Genomic DNA, 16605 nt, shown 5'->3' with positions numbered 1-16605 from the left:
ATAGGTGGAAATTAGGAATTAATGAAAATTAGAAAAAATTAGAAATGAGGAAAATAGGAACTTAGTGAATTAATTAATAATTTCTCATTTATCAATTAATTCACAAAGAGGGAATGAAAAATAAGGAAAATTAGATAAATTAATTAATAATTTTTCATTTATTAATTAATTTATGATAAGAGGAATAATTAATGAAAGATTAGGAAATTAATTAATAATTTTTTCATTTATTAATTAATTCATAAAGAGAGGAATAATTAATTAGCCAAGACCTAGGATAAATAAATAAATTATTCAATCCTAGAGGAAGAAACGACGCACAAGGTTAAATGAATAAATCATAAAACCTTGGAAGATGAATTAGAAATGCGAGAATGACAATTAGGTCTTGACAAAGGATAGTTGATATCGATTCAATCATGATTTTGAATTGATAAATGAACAGTGTTGATAAATGATTTGATTGAGATTGGTTGACAGAAATTAATGACAAATTGACCAAATTGACATGATTGGAAAGGACAAGGATCGATGACAAATCGATCGCAATATGACAAGATTGACAAAGACAAAGATCGACCAAAATCATGACTGAAGGTTGTTGTCGACAAGACCAAATTCGAAGGCGAGATGATAGAAGAATGACTCGATGCTCGCAAATGATAAAAACCAAGTACGAATCATAGGAGAAATGTTAATGAGACGCAAAAACCTAAAATGAGGCAATGCGCAAATGTTAAAGTATGACCTCGCAAGCGTTGACCATTTTTGGGTGTCTACATTTTGCCCCTCTTTGAGACAATGCGATTTTAAGCGTTGTTTCAAAGAAAAATAATGAAAATGCCCCAGACAGCGATAATGACATATGCATGCCCCCTCGAGGAATTGGCCGGAAACATGCAAAAAAGAGGCCAATTGATCGATAAGAATGATAGAAAATGATAGGATCAAACGGACTGACAATCGGAGATCGGATGCATGATAGACAAGCAATGTAAGGTGCACAAGACCGTGACCAACATAAGATGGAGAGGACACACGTCCATCTATGCAATGAAAAAGAGCTATAAATGAGACCAAGAGGGTGAAAATGACTCATTTGCAGTAGCGAAAGAGGAGGATTTGTTGCTCTGGACAAGGACACTTGCAGACAGATGGCGAACATTCCAACGGCGGATCACCTTGGAGAACGTGTACGCACATTCAGACGATCAGAGGACACAGGAGCAGCGGTATGTATCTCGAAAACCCATGTTTTGAATTTCATGAATTTTGATGGCTTACGGGACATTGCGAGACCCATAGAGGATACCAAAATGAACTCCTGCGCTTGTGTGGTCTAAACCTGCGCTTGTGTAAGGAGTTCTGCGCTTGTGTAGGAATACACAAGCGCAATTCATCTAACACAGGCGCAAGTTGTCATAAAAACCCTAGTTTTGAGGTGAAATTGTATGCAAATGACCTGACAGGGGGGGGGAAGGGTAGGATAGGCCAATGTGGATGAAAAACACCCTGAGTTGATCATGAAAATGAAGACATGCAACCTGTAGGAACAAACCCTAAAACTGACAAAATGATGCCCCGATTGTGATGCAGAGTCGACAATATCCATTGACCGCACGGGAGAATCAACCGGACTGTTTCATGCTACGACATAGACTCAGGAGCACAGAGAGAGACACATTAGCTGGACTGGGATTGGCAAGGAGAGACTGTACTGGAGGACACTATATGAGGGTGCAGTTCCACCGGAGCGGAGAGAACCTTCATATCGGGCACGATCGAGGACAGAGAGCAGGTCACGCTCTCGGAGGACATTGAGCAGCATAGGAGTGAGTGGATCGATGAGACCACCACAGCCAGGACCAGGAGGGACATCATCTGCGAGACATGGCAGGGATGAGGAGGACAGAGGGAGCACCCAGTGACAGAGGCACGTGCTCCATATGACAAACAGTGGACATTATGTAGTTTGACATTTTGTAGTCAGCCTACGGGCCATACTTAGGACAGACAGTCCGATTTTGTACTCCGACATTATTATGATATGTGATATGATATGCATCGACATGATGGGATGCAATGTGCTATGACTGATGTAGTGATTTTGCTATGTATGGATGACTTATGTACTAGTTTATGAACATGTATGGATGCATTTTTATGTATTTTTTTGATGTATTTATGAAATGAAAAATGCTTGATGTAATATGTGATGGAATGCAGGACGTAGCATATGTGCGTGGATATCAGAGCACTAGACCGAACTGACTATCCGAACTGACGGAAGAAATGTTAGTAAGAAGAAATGAGATAGAAGACAGTTAGAGATGATGAAAATTTGCTTTCAATAATGCACTTTGTAGGTGAGAACCTTTATTTTTATTTAGCAAAATGGATGCGTAGCATCATGGCATTGAAGGCCAGAGCTGAAATGCAACCCGATTTGCAAAAGACAGACACATCATAAACAAACGACAATCACAATCAAAAGAAAAGGATCATGAGCCATCCCGGTCACTCTAAATCACTCAGTGACATCATCGAGCAACATAGGGACATGATCGAAGCCAAAGATAAATCAATAAAAAGATAAGACTCACAAATTCAAGCAAATCAAACAAACATCTTGATCTTTATTGTCAAAAGTTGAACGTGCTGATAGGACGATCATGCTGTCTGGTTTCAGGATATGCGGTACCCCGTCTAAGACAGGACACAGTCTGGTTTCGAGTATACCACACCCTGTATAAGACCCATGATAATGTGACAAGGACAAATGATTTTCGATGCTGATATTCGATTGATATGATAATTTTGATCAGGTTGGAATGTCTGAGTTGATTGAAAAGGTTCATCTGGTTAAAGCATGATTTCATTAAAGCATAGTGTTTGATTGCGAGTGTCATTGGAGGAATGCTCAGTGATCTGTCGATGCACAAAAGGGATAATTATTGCAAAAATGCATGTTTTTGGTTTTTGGAGTTTTACAATTTTTTTTTGTTCATTTTTTCAGGACTTTATTTGATTTTTAGAGATTTTTTCAGGACATTTTTGAAATTTTTATGGATTTTTTGCAGGACTTTTTTCAATTTTTATGATCTTATTTCAGGTCATTTTTCGATTTTTATGGATTTTTTTTAGGACATTTTTCGATTTTTATGACTTTTTTCAGGACATTTTGAGATTTTTATGAATTTTTTCAGGACATTTTTCGATTTTTTTTTTGAATTTTTTCAGGACATTTTGCCATTTTTATGGATTTTTTTCAAATTTTTATGAATTTTTTAGAGATTTTGCCCCCAGTGTCTAGCAAGGCAAGGAATATGATAGGTGAATAAATAGGCTTGCTGAAATGATGGTGGATAGAGGGAAGACAAAGGCCTTTTATTATGGAGACAACGCAGATGCAATTTCCAAGAGCTATTGCGTGATGGGACAAGAGACTGGATATGACAATGTAAAGCAGTGACATGGCATGAGGGACATGTCAAGAGGTTTTTTGAAAAATATGTTTAAATTTTACATCCTTTTGTCAGATCAAGATCAAGGGATAGAAAGAGTGTATGGATAGTGATAAGATATGGATAGGATAAGCAAGACCAAGAATGAATAAGGGACATGGACTGAAGGTTGGGATAGGATACGAGATAGTGGCAGAAAGTTGCAATAAGCTAGGGAATATGGATGAAAGGTTGTAATAAGCAAATGGATAAGGACCAAAAGCTATGATGGACTAAAAGCTGCAAACAAGATGTATGATGCTCATGAAGATCGTCAGCCTTGTCAAGATCAAAAGGTGGAAAGGGAAACTGGACATGAGGGACAATAGGATATGAAGGGTAATGACATGGTATGATAGGATAATGAAGGGCAATAGGACATGAAGGAGGAAACCTGCCCCCAAGTGTGGTGTGCAAGAAGTTCATCGATTACACATGACGCCTGTTTGCCAGGTTTTCATCACGGTACTTGCCCAAGGCACCTGTTTGCCAGGTTTTCACCAGTGGACGAATTATTTTTCTTTATTTTTTTCTTTCTTTTTCCTTTCAAATTTTCTTTTTTTGTTTTTTTGACTTTTTCAATAGAAGACAGACATATGATAGGGGATGGAAGAAGGACTCAAGCATCTTTTTATTTGGATAGTAGCCTTGAAAAGAATGGACCATGACCTTTAAAAGTATGCTCAAAGACGTTGGTAGGATGAGGACATGGAAAATGAGATGACACTAAGGCAATGATTTATGCAAAGGATTGGACGAGAAGGATCGAAGGATGAAAAATATGCATTGGATAATGGATAGGGTACTGGAAGAATTGGGCTTGAGTAGATAGAAATTTTGGCAAGATCGACATTGGCACACACCTTGAGGGGTGATGGACTGATGGAGGAAAGATGTATTTTGGATATTGAGATGTGGATGGAGGAAAGGCTATGGATTTTGGGACATAAGGGCCCAAAACGGATGAAGAAGGTGATGGAGAAATAGACTTGGAAGGTTTGGATGGAGGAATAGCAATTTTGGATGCCAAGTTGGATGTTTCTTTAGGCTTTTGTGCTTCAAGGAGCTTCTTAGGGATCCACATGGTTTTTGATTTTTCATGCTTTTGTGGTTCCTTGGAGTGCATTGCTTGCACAAGGGATTTAGGAACCCATATATATTTTGACTTTGCTTGATTTTGCTCAATGGGCCTTTGTGGCCTTTTGGATATTGCTTTTTCTTTATAGATCATATTGTTCTTTGCTTTGACATGTCGATTAGATTGGACATGTTGATCCTTGAATACATGTGGATGGCTAGACTTATGACTTTTATGCTTGGCATCCAAATTGCTTGGAAGGGGGAAAGAATGTCGGTGTGGATGGGAATGATATGGAAGCATGTGGGATGGATGGAAGGTTCTCCAAGATGTGTGCCTTTGCTGATGTTGCATAGGAGATGGAGGGATATAGGGACCTAGAATGGATGGAAGCGATGATGGGGAAGGTGGACATTTGGATTTTGACTTTGAAGGGATACCAACGCCTTGAGTGTGAGCTTTGTAGCCATGACCATTAAGATCTTCTTTAACATGAAGGGATTCTTGCTTGTGAAGGTCTACGCCTTTGCCTTTATGAATATCTTGACTTGTAGGATACTCTTTTCTTTGGGAAGAAGACGCGAGTTCATTATGAGGTGGATATGATATGAGAGAAACAATGAGATCTTGAAGTGGATCGGATTGCACCAAAGTGGAAGAACCCATTATGCATGTCGAGGGTTCATGAACATCTTGCACTGACATGTTAGAATCATGAGGGGTATCAGGATCATGAGGGGGACTAGGAGTGTGTAGTGGACATGGCTCAATGATAGGCTCTTCAAGAGATGGGATGGTAGAAATAATGGGATCACCAAAAGAAATGCACTCTTTGAGTGGATATGCTGGATTAGGATGTGGAGATGGAGGGACAAGTGGATCTTGTGGAGGATCTGAAGGAATGATTGGATCTTGTGTTGGAAATGAATTTGGAAGGATACTTTGATCTTGACAAGGAGGAAGATCATTGGATTCCTCTTTAAAAGTGCTTTGCTCTTGACTTTTAATGGGATCATCGGAAAGGATGGAAGGGATATCTTGATCTTGCTCGGGGAATGGAGTGTCTATAGGACTTTGAATAGGATGGACAAGAATAGGGGAATCATCGTGAGTGTTTGGGAAGATGGAGTCCTGGTCAACAATTGGATGGGATGATAAGGTTTTGGGATCTTGATCTTGATCTTCTTTAGGACTCATTTCTTCATGTTCTAAATTATCCTCTTGACATGGGGTTGGACTTTGAATATGCATGGGGGATTTTGGCAAGGGATTAATGCTTTGGCATGAAGGAAAGGCAATTTGAACATTTGTAAGATCAGACATTCCAATTGTAAAGCTTTCTTGCATCTTAGATTTGGGTCCACTTTTTGGTATTCGAGGAATCACTTCTTGTTGAGGGACACCTGTCATCAACATTTGTGTGGCCTTCATTTGATCTGGTGTTAAAGGTGTTGCATTAAACAATGGATTGTTTATTGTTTTGAATGTGGACTTTTGAGGAATAGTCACTGTCAATGCCTTTGAAGCACGTTTACTCATCAAGGTGGGTTGAAGCTCTTGTTGCACATGTTCATCATTTGGATGCGGAGAGAAACTTAACAACTCACCGCCTTGTTTTTTTTGCACATTAATTTGCTTACTTGAGGAGGTCACATTACTCATCATGTCAAGATATTTTTGTGGGAACCTCTTAAAGAGCTTATTCAAGAATTTATCCATCTTTTTTGTCAACTTTGGATCCTTAAGGTACATAACAACATCATCAGAGACATCAAAATCTGATGAAGAGTCTGGTTGGACATTTGGATTTGTTTCTTGGTGAATGCCTTGATCTGAACCAAATCCTTGAGATAGAGTTGGTTCTTCATACAATGTTTGTATTTCCTGTTGCAAGCTGGACTGATTCCAATCGAAAGGTGCATTTCCTCTTGGAGTTGGTGGAACACTCCCATGTCGTGGTTTCATAGGTACAAACACTGGTTCGTATAATAGAGGTGGTCCAAGTTGAACCATTCCATATGGTGGTAGAGATGTGTTTAATGAACCTTCAACTTGCACTGTTTGACTAGTTTGAAACTGCGAATTTACTATGTTATCCATGGATTGATACATTGATTCACTCATCTTCTTAGATCTTGATCTTATCTCAACAGGCATGTCACTTATGCAAATGCAAAATTTTTTTTGAATTTTTCAAAGACAATATGTGATATGCAACTAAATGCAAACTAACTATATGAAAATGCAATCTATGTTTTTGGTTGTTTTTGAAGATCTTGATAAACTTATGAATGCAAATCTAAAAGAGACCCTTAGGAAATTGAAATGATACCTAGACCTCAAAGAACAAAAGGACCAAGTGACAAAAGGACAAATTGACAATGTCTCACCTATATGCTTGGATACTAAGCTAGGTTTGACGAAATGATATTGATGACAAAAAGGACAAAAGACTTGATGAGGTCTAGACTTCTTAACAATGACTTGGGGTTTATCAAAGATTTGGATTGCTTAAGTATGACAAGACCTAGGTTTTGAGACTATATGCGAAAGGATAATTAATATGTATATGATCTTAATATGATATGATAATGACTTAGGTTTAATGAAGAGACTTGGGCTATGCAAATGCAAATGTATGACAATGTCAACCTAAGATGAAACCTAAGGTTTAATTATGAAATGATATTGCTCTTATGCAAGAGGACTCATGTAAATGGATGACTTTTATTGATATGCAAAAGAAGTATGACTTAGGTGAAACCTAACCTTGATACTTGACAATGACTTTGAAAAATGCAACCTAGGATGAACCTAAACGTAAGTGACATAAGAGTTGAGACCAGTTTTTGACCAATGTTGGATAACCATGCTTGAAGGATGATCTTTGAATCTTGTTGAATGTTTGTTGGATGAATGCCTCTTGTGTTTAATCTTGTTTTGATCAATGTGTTTGTTCTTGAAATGGGATTCAACTTTTGACAATCAAAGAATACAAGATATTGCAACTTAGACTCAAGACAATCATGCTCATTTCCACATTTCTTAGGGTAGGCAAAGACATTAGGTACTTGAGAGGTAGACTCATTATGAGATTCAAGGAGAATACATAGATGCTTGACCCCACGGGCTCCCCTCCACGGCACTCACTTCTCAGGGCAGCCAAGCATCAGTCCCCATGGAATCTCCCCATGGCGAACTTAGTATCTCTTCCAAGTATCCGAATTTGTCCTTCTCAAGCAACTAGAAGGGTTTTTGGCCTCTAAAAACAAGGTATGTAGTAAGGATTTCTGTTAAGCATTACTTCTTGATGTCATGCAAGCATGATTGAGACATTAAGCCCATCAAGATACCAACAAATGTAGTCACGCAAGCGCGATTTAGACCAAGAGGCCCTACTTAGATGTTGATATGAGAAAGAGTTTCAAGGGGCATCACTTCCCAAGTAACTACAATTCCCACGTAACACTTCCTTCAAAGCTTTCGCTCATCAGGTATTTGTTTATAGTGAGTTAGAATGCCCAGGAATTCTAGCCGTACTCACTTTGGGTCGTTCCCTTCTCACGATTATCACTTGCTTGCTAAAGCAAAGTGGTCGGGAAGGCAGGCCCTCTAATGGAGACAAACAATCAACAACACAAGCATGGTATTGAAGATCTGGATTTCTGATCACCCTATGAAGGATGAGAGCATACTCTCCTACTCCAATGTCATACTTAACAAACACATCAAACAAATGTTCATTCCCACCTATTTATAAATCACTAAGTGCCTAATTAGAAATCTCAAACACACAATTTGGTTGTTTCTCCAAGGCAACCTGCAAAAACACATGTCAGAAGTTTGATTTGTTGTCTTTGACCATCGAATCTGCATAAAACATATTAGTAGTTTGATTTGTAGTCTTTGCCATGCGTATGCCAAGATCCTGCACAAATAATTAGTACCAAAATCCAAAGCATAGAAAACAGAAAGCAAAAACACCAAAAATTATTTGCATGAATGCATGATTAATTTGCCAAGCTAAATTAATCTAGATGAAGGTTGCATGATTTTGTTCTTTTTTTTTCAAAATTTTGACCATTTACAGAAGCATAATTAAAAACGTCATAACTTTCTCAATATTTATCCAAATTACAAACCGTAAAATGATCTGGAAAGATAAAAACGTGATCTAATAAACCCAGAAATCGTTTATTTTAATTCTGCACGCATTTTTTAACGTTTTCAATTGATTATGACTGTTTTTTTTCTTCGAAGAAAAATCTGCAATTTCTCCACAAAAAAATCTGCAACTTCACAAAACATTCCAAAAGATATTAGATCCAAGCATGTTCACGTCGGGTTCACCAATTAATGTATCATAGAAATTAGGAATCATCAAAAACATAAGTAGATCAATCAAAACACAAGACATGATAGCTCAATCAAAGAAATACTCATTGCAATGAACCTAATTCTAAAGCACATTCAATGAAGGTATGAAAATGAAGCCTTCAAAAGAAAACATTATGCAAACCAGATTCAAGATTGAATACTCCTTCCATGCGGCTCCATTGTTGTTCTTTCCTCTTCAATAATTTTGTGGATCTCACCTACAAGTGCTCACACAATTTGAAAGCAAAAAGGCTCAAGAGTACTAGAAACGAAGGTTCAGTAAAAATTCGAGATTCATGAAGGAATTGATTGAAGAAAACATCCAATTTATAGAGAAATTGGATAAATGAGCAAATTAGCATGAAAGAGATTTGAATAGAAATTCAAATCAAAAATAGCATATCTATGACAAATTGCTATGCAAAGAGGCTTATGACAGATTTTATGACAAATTGCTATGACATTTTATGACAAATTCTATGACAAATTTCTATGTCAAGAGAAGTTCTATGACAAATTTCTATGTCAAGACAAGACTCTATGACAAATTTCTATGTCAAGAGTATGACACATGAAGCACACAAATAGGGAGAACTAGAGACAAGATAATTAGGTGGAATTTGAATTAGAAAATTAGAAAAATAGGTGGAAATTAGGAATTAATGAAAATTAGAAAAAATTAGAAATGAGGAAAATAGGAACTTAGTGAATTAATTAATAATTTCTCATTTATCAATTAATTCACAAAGAGGGAATGAAAAATAAGGAAAATTAGATAAATTAATTAATAATTTTTCATTTATTAATTAATTTATGATAAGAGGAATAATTAATGAAAGATTAGGAAATTAATTAATAATTTTTTCATTTATTAATTAATTCATAAAGAGAGGAATAATTAATTAGCCAAGACCTAGGATAAATAAATAAATTATTCAATCCTAGAGGAAGAAACGACGCACAAGGTTAAATGAATAAATCATAAAACCTTGGAAGATGAATTAGAAATGCGAGAATGACAATTAGGTCTTGACAAAGGATAGTTGATATCGATTCAATCATGATTTTGAATTGATAAATGAACAGTGTTGATAAATGATTTGATTGAGATTGGTTGACAGAAATTAATGACAAATTGACCAAATTGACATGATTGGAAAGGACAAGGATCGATGACAAATCGATCGCAATATGACAAGATTGACAAAGACAAAGATCGACCAAAATCATGACTGAAGGTTGTTGTCGACAAGACCAAATTCGAAGGCGAGATGATAGAAGAATGACTCGATGCTCGCAAATGATAAAAACCAAGTACGAATCATAGGAGAAATGTTAATGAGACGCAAAAACCTAAAATGAGGCAATGCGCAAATGTTAAAGTATGACCTCGCAAGCGTTGACCATTTTTGGGTGTCTACAATATTAATTAATATTTAATTTGAAAATGGTGTATTATTAAATCATTATTAATATATATTTTATTAATAGAGATTAATATATATATTAATTAATATTTAATATTAAAATTTGTGTATTATTAAATTATTAATTGTTTATATTTTATTGTCCAGGGATTAATAAAATATATAACAATTAATATTTAATTTGGGTATCTGTCTTAATGAGGAAGTATGCTTTGGAAATAGATAGAACATTATTTTAATTGGAGATTTTTGAAATAAAACATATTTATTATTTGGAATTTTTAAATAAAATATTATTCATGAATATATTATTTTTCGATTTGAATGATATAGGTCATCTGGGAAATTTAGAGATGGAATACTAAAGTATATGAGTAATTTGGAAAAGGAAATATTTATCATTGGATATTTTGAAAGTCTAAATGATATGCTATTAGAATTATTGGAAATTTAATAATGTATCGATTGAGAATTGGTAAGTTAATGATATCTTCATTTAGTAAAATAAATGGCTTAATTATATTCTTCCTCTGTATTGTGAAATAGACAAATGGTAATATTGCAATTTTAGTATTGTATTCACCTTGTAATGGTGATTTTTCTGTTAATGTATTTTTGAAAACTTAGATCATTTAGAAAACTTGATCGACTTTTATTGTTTAAACCAGTAGGAAAGAAGATTGTCCTTTTTTGGTTATTGCCTATGCAATGTTTAATTTATGTATTCGCTTTTGTTTGAAGTAATGGCAATGCCTTGATATGTTTATTTGGACCCTGTCGTTTGGTTGATTTGGGGTACCTGTTTATGTCTTCAGTCTCTAGTTTGGTTGTTGCCTTGTGATGGTGTTATAATTGGTCTTGTCCTTTATGCGGGTGTCGAGTGTTGATTTGTGGTTGACCATAGCGGGTCAAGTCTCTAGTTAGAGTATTGTTGGGCAATGGACCTTGTATTAGCTTTTAATATGTTCAGTTGGATCCGTTTCTATGTAGGGATCATTTATGTATTTATTGACCAATGTGGTCGGTTTTTTATTGGTATGATTCGCCTGGATGGTAGGAATGTAAATGATGTGAAACTTATGTACCCTTAACTTATTTAAACGATCAAAGGGGTCTTGCAGTTGAGCAGACCCAGAGATGTATCCCTTTAGGGGTGAACTCTGATATCAATTTGGTGTTATGTGTTGTTTTTGTTCTTATGTTTCATGTTTTAGTGTTAGCATGTATGGATGGCATTTTGATAGAATGTGTAAGTGGATTAGATGATATTTATTGGAAATGCATGTACGCAGTCGTCTCTTAATGCAGTAAAGTGGTTCATGAAAGAGTGTAGTTTGATTAGCAGAATGAATTCTATTATTGTTAATAAAAATAAGTATGCATGAAAAGTTCTCATTAGTTATGATGAAATTATAGTGCATTTTGGAACAAGATGCATGGCATGTGTTTAATGTAAAATTGAACGATATGAATGGGTAAAAATTGTTGGATGAACTCGTCGTATTACCTAAATTGTAATTCTAATGGATGAACTTCATTTTGTTACCTACATCTTAACCTTAATAAATGAACTTCATCAAGTTAACTATATTCTAACCTTAATGGATGAATTCATATGTTATCTATGTTTTAACTTCAATGGCTAGATTTCCTCATGTTAGACTCATCTTCAACCATAATGGATGAACACGTTTTATTTATCTATAACTTTTAAATTACTGAACAATTATATTGTTGTTTAAAGTAATAACGTGAAATTAAGTTAACCTGTTTTATTGGGTTAGATGTCATGAGTTGAGTTAGATGTTAAGTTACGTAATCACGTTGGGAAACTCCTTAGGTTGTGTTTAGTCTTCCGATGTGTTATCAAAGCTTTTGATAACTCATTGTATCTTTATGTTGTGTCTTATTTTAAAAAAAAATATTTGCACTCCATTTGTTTGTTTTAGATTTATCCCTTCAGGGTTTCCTAGCGGGGCATTACATTTGGTATCAGAGCCCATATTGCAAACACCGGGATCTCTGGTTTTGCTTGTGCCCTTAGTTGGTGTGTGGTGTATCAAACTTATGTGTATGTTTGTCCTCCTTTTTGTATGTGTGTGATTGAGCACACCTTAACTTGTGTGTAGCATGTGTGTTCACACCTTGTTTTCACCTTCTTGATGTGGGTGCTTTGGAGTGATTGTATGTGCTTTGTTTGCTTATTGAGGTCTTGGTCTACGATTTCTCTTATTCTGAAGGAGAGTCGTATGTAGCTTCCTTATTGATTGTTTTACTCTTTTGACTAATCCATTTGGGTTGGTTAGTGTTGTCTTGAATCTAAAAGTACGAAATGTGCGTGTTTAAGAGTATGATCTAGCTTAGTGTTGTCCACTTGAAGGACTAGTATGGTAAATATTGAATGCTTATTTTGTAGTAAAATGAATGATTATCATCCTTCCTCTTCTCTCTCTCTAGGAAATTAATTTTTTTTTGATATGTGTAATTATCTCTTATTTGATTTTTCTTTTTTTTTGCAAGAGAAGGTTGTGACTTCTTGAGCCTTGTGTGAGCCTTATAACGCTTATGTGTTTTTAGATTATAAAAGGGCTTTGGTTTGAAAGTTCATATTGGTTATTGAGAAGAATCATATGTTTACATTAAAGAATTCTCTCTGTGTTTCGTAGGAGTAACATAATTAAATTCTATCTTAAGTAATGTGCATTAAGGTGTGAATAGCTGGATTTTGTGAAACTACTTTGTTGTAAAAGAAGTACCAAAAGGGAACATGTTATAGTAGCTTCGAGAGTGTATTAATGTGTTCCGTGAAAGATTGTTTTATACATTTCATTAAACCAGTTTGATTGAGGATCTATTTTAACAATGCCCATTGAACTTGCTTTTGGGTATATGTAATTACCTTAATATGTTTAGAAAGTGCAAATGAAAGACTTATTTGATGCGTATGCATTAATGTGTATTATTTAGTTGATAGTTCCTCCTTTACCTTCTTATCATAGTTTGATTTTCAATGATAGATTGTAGAGTATGATATGTTTTTGTATTGAATTAAGAATAGTAAGTGTTCTCAAGAGGTCTTGTATTATTGAAGGATTGTATGTCTTGATTTCTTGTTCGGAAAACTAGAACATTTTGTTGCAACCATAATGATTGGAAATGTCATGTTAGGTTGTTTGGCATCCTCCTAAAATGATAGCGAAATGAAAACCATGCAACTAAAATGATAGACTTATAGTGAGAAGTTTCAGCTTGTAGTGTGATCTTGTTAATCTTGTGCCTTTGTAGGAAATAGTTTGATTATCAAACTCTCTTTACCTTTTCTTTGCCTAAATCATAAGATTTTTAGAAATGCTACTAAGAATGCATTGATTTAAAAAGAATTTTTATAACGCATATGTAATTGTATGTTTTCTTTTGGGCTGCTTATGGAAAGATGAAAGCCTTAAGCTTCAGAAAGAAAATTGTGTAGTTAGTAATGTGAATTTGAATGCTTAGTGGAATTTGAGAAAGATATAGGAATGATGTTATTTCCTTATGTAAAGGTGAATTGTTAAGAATTTTAGTACTGGTATCTAGAGTAAACTTTATTTAGTGATTCATGTGAAAAGCATAGGTAAAACCTTTCTTGAGTAGATGATAGCGTATTGAAAAGTACTCCCCGTAAATGTGACTAAACCAATAATGGTGCTATTCCTTGTGTATTGTAAGAAACCCGTGCTTGCTATGTGTGCCCATGGGATGGTGAAGTAATCAACCATGGAGGATATGTTTACTTATGAGTATGGGAAACCATACTATTTATGTGATGTTGCTTATTTGTTTCCTTACTGAGTGCCAACCCACGGGTTGTTGATAAGTCAGTATGTGAAGGGGTAGTATTAGAAGTCACCATTCCTTGAATAGTATGGAACGACGTAAGAGTAATGTCGATGCAGAGCGACTTTAGCTTCTCTATTTCGAGGAAAAATATAGTTATGTAATGAAACTGTATTATAGGTGTACTCAATACTTTCCATTGTGATGAACTGATTTATAAGGTTCATGTGTGCCAGCCTATTCCTATCCTTTATTTGAGCATATTGATGTCAGTTCTTGAGCAGAATGATAGTTTTATTGGAGGATATTTTGCCTTGTCTTCATGAAAGGTATGTTATTTTTCACATGAGCTGCAAATTATCCAACATTGGTAGACATGTGGGTGGACCTTAGCCATGTATACCTCTAGCTTACGGCGAGTATCCTGAGAGGTACGTCGCTATGCAGGGTGTGACCTGCGCGTGCCCTTTTCCATGAGGTACACTGCCATGTGAGATACATCCATTGTGTGCTCTTTCCGCTTGGAGTATTGCCATGCCATGTTGAGACATGATGCGGGATGTAGTAGACATTGTCATGTGGCCTACCAACAGGTTTAGGGTAGAGCCATGTCGCGTGACGACGTGATGCAGGGTGATGTCGATGTGCACACTTCCATGCCATGCAGATGTGTGACTAGGCCACACCACATGATGAGCTACTGCGATAGATAGATGATTGTTCCTTCCTTCCTCGTTGGTGGCTAGATTCTAGTCACATAGTAATGTTATGTGCAATTGTAATATTCTTATTTATTTCTTTGGGGACCAGCAATTTATTTTATTTTGACCTTGAAGGTTTAGCCACGACCTTGCAATCTTTTGCTTACTTGATTTGGTGTTGCAATTTCAGAATTATTTTCTTGCCTTACTGTTGGAATTGATGATTATTATCTTTATTCTTCTATACTTTGGTGGCTAAACTGGTTTATCCTTATTGTTTTCTTATGCTGGTTTTGTGCTATAATGTGAGTTCCTCCTCTCCAAGAACATAGGAGGCAGTCTTGGATGAGTGTATATGAGGAATTAGATGCAGGGAACCTTGAGAATGGGGGTATGTGAGGCTGTGAAACAACTAATATCCACTACCTACTTATGTGTGGTGACTATCTCTTGGAGGCTAACCACCTTATGCAACAAGGGATGTTCACGAGGGTCTTGTATGGAAGGTAGCACTGCTATGGTGTGCCCTAGCACCATCAAGCCCTTGAGTGAGATATTGGATATATATGATCATATTATTATTCTGAGATCAGGCATAGAGATGTTGATCATGCATATTATCTTTGACCGAGCATTAGACATGCTCACATGTGGCCTTTTGAGTTGTGTATTCACTGAAGGATACCTATAAATAGCCACAACAATCTCCTTGAGGATTCAATTTATGATACTGAAATACATACCTAGAGACAATACTGTGTGGAATTTACTCATGCCTGACACAAGTAAGACCTGCAACTAAACCACATTTACAACACTGCACTGCAACCTCTATACCCTGGAACAAACCATAGAACTTTACACATCTGGGTCAAGAAATTTCAGAAAATGGAAGCCATGAAAACTGGAGTATTCTCACAGAATTCTGGAACCCTTACAATGAGAAGAAAATTGGAATAAGAAGGAAGAGGGAACAAATTAGGTCTGCAACCGAAATTGCCAAGTGTCTCTCTTTCTAACTGAATTTCATTCCCATCCAAACTGCTCCCAAAATATCTAATCTTTTCCACAATTAACTACATAGCTGGATTTCTCATTCTGAGAGCTTTCCAGAAACATATAATACTTCACATTTTGGCCAAAACTTGAGCCCTGAGCAAATTAATTCCTCATGTGTGCACATCATTTAAATTTTTCATTTTTTTGATATAGTCTGAACTATATGTTTAATATGCATTTAACTTTGATTTTTGGCTCCTTTTGTTCTTTGACGCTTTGCCACGTGTCGGGACCTGATTGGTCGATGGGGTCCACTAGGTGCCCTTTGGGATGACACCTCATCACCCTGCCATGTATTCACTTGCTTGTCGGCCACCTTTGTGCCACATCATTGCCACCTAGGCGCCATTGGGACAGGACCCGCCTGCTGGACCTCTGACTAGACCTACCACTTGAGCGCCACCTGGCTTTTGCCATTTCCCAGATGGTAACTGGCATGCAACTTTGGGTCACGAAGTCACGTCGACTGTCGGATCCTTCGAACTTGCTCACTCTTTAACTCTTCGTGATCCGCCTGAGCTTTTCGCCATTTCGCAGCCCTTATCGTTCATGCATCTTGCCTTCATGAAGTCACGCCGACCACCGATCTGCTCCAAACCTGCTCACTGGTTAAGTCGGCCTTTCTCTACAAAATTTTGCCCATC

This window comes from Cryptomeria japonica, chromosome 7 (genome assembly GCF_030272615.1).
Source record: "Cryptomeria japonica chromosome 7, Sugi_1.0, whole genome shotgun sequence".
In the NCBI taxonomy this organism is placed as follows: Eukaryota; Viridiplantae; Streptophyta; class Pinopsida; order Cupressales; family Cupressaceae; genus Cryptomeria; species Cryptomeria japonica.
This window is presented reverse-complemented; position numbering follows the sequence as displayed.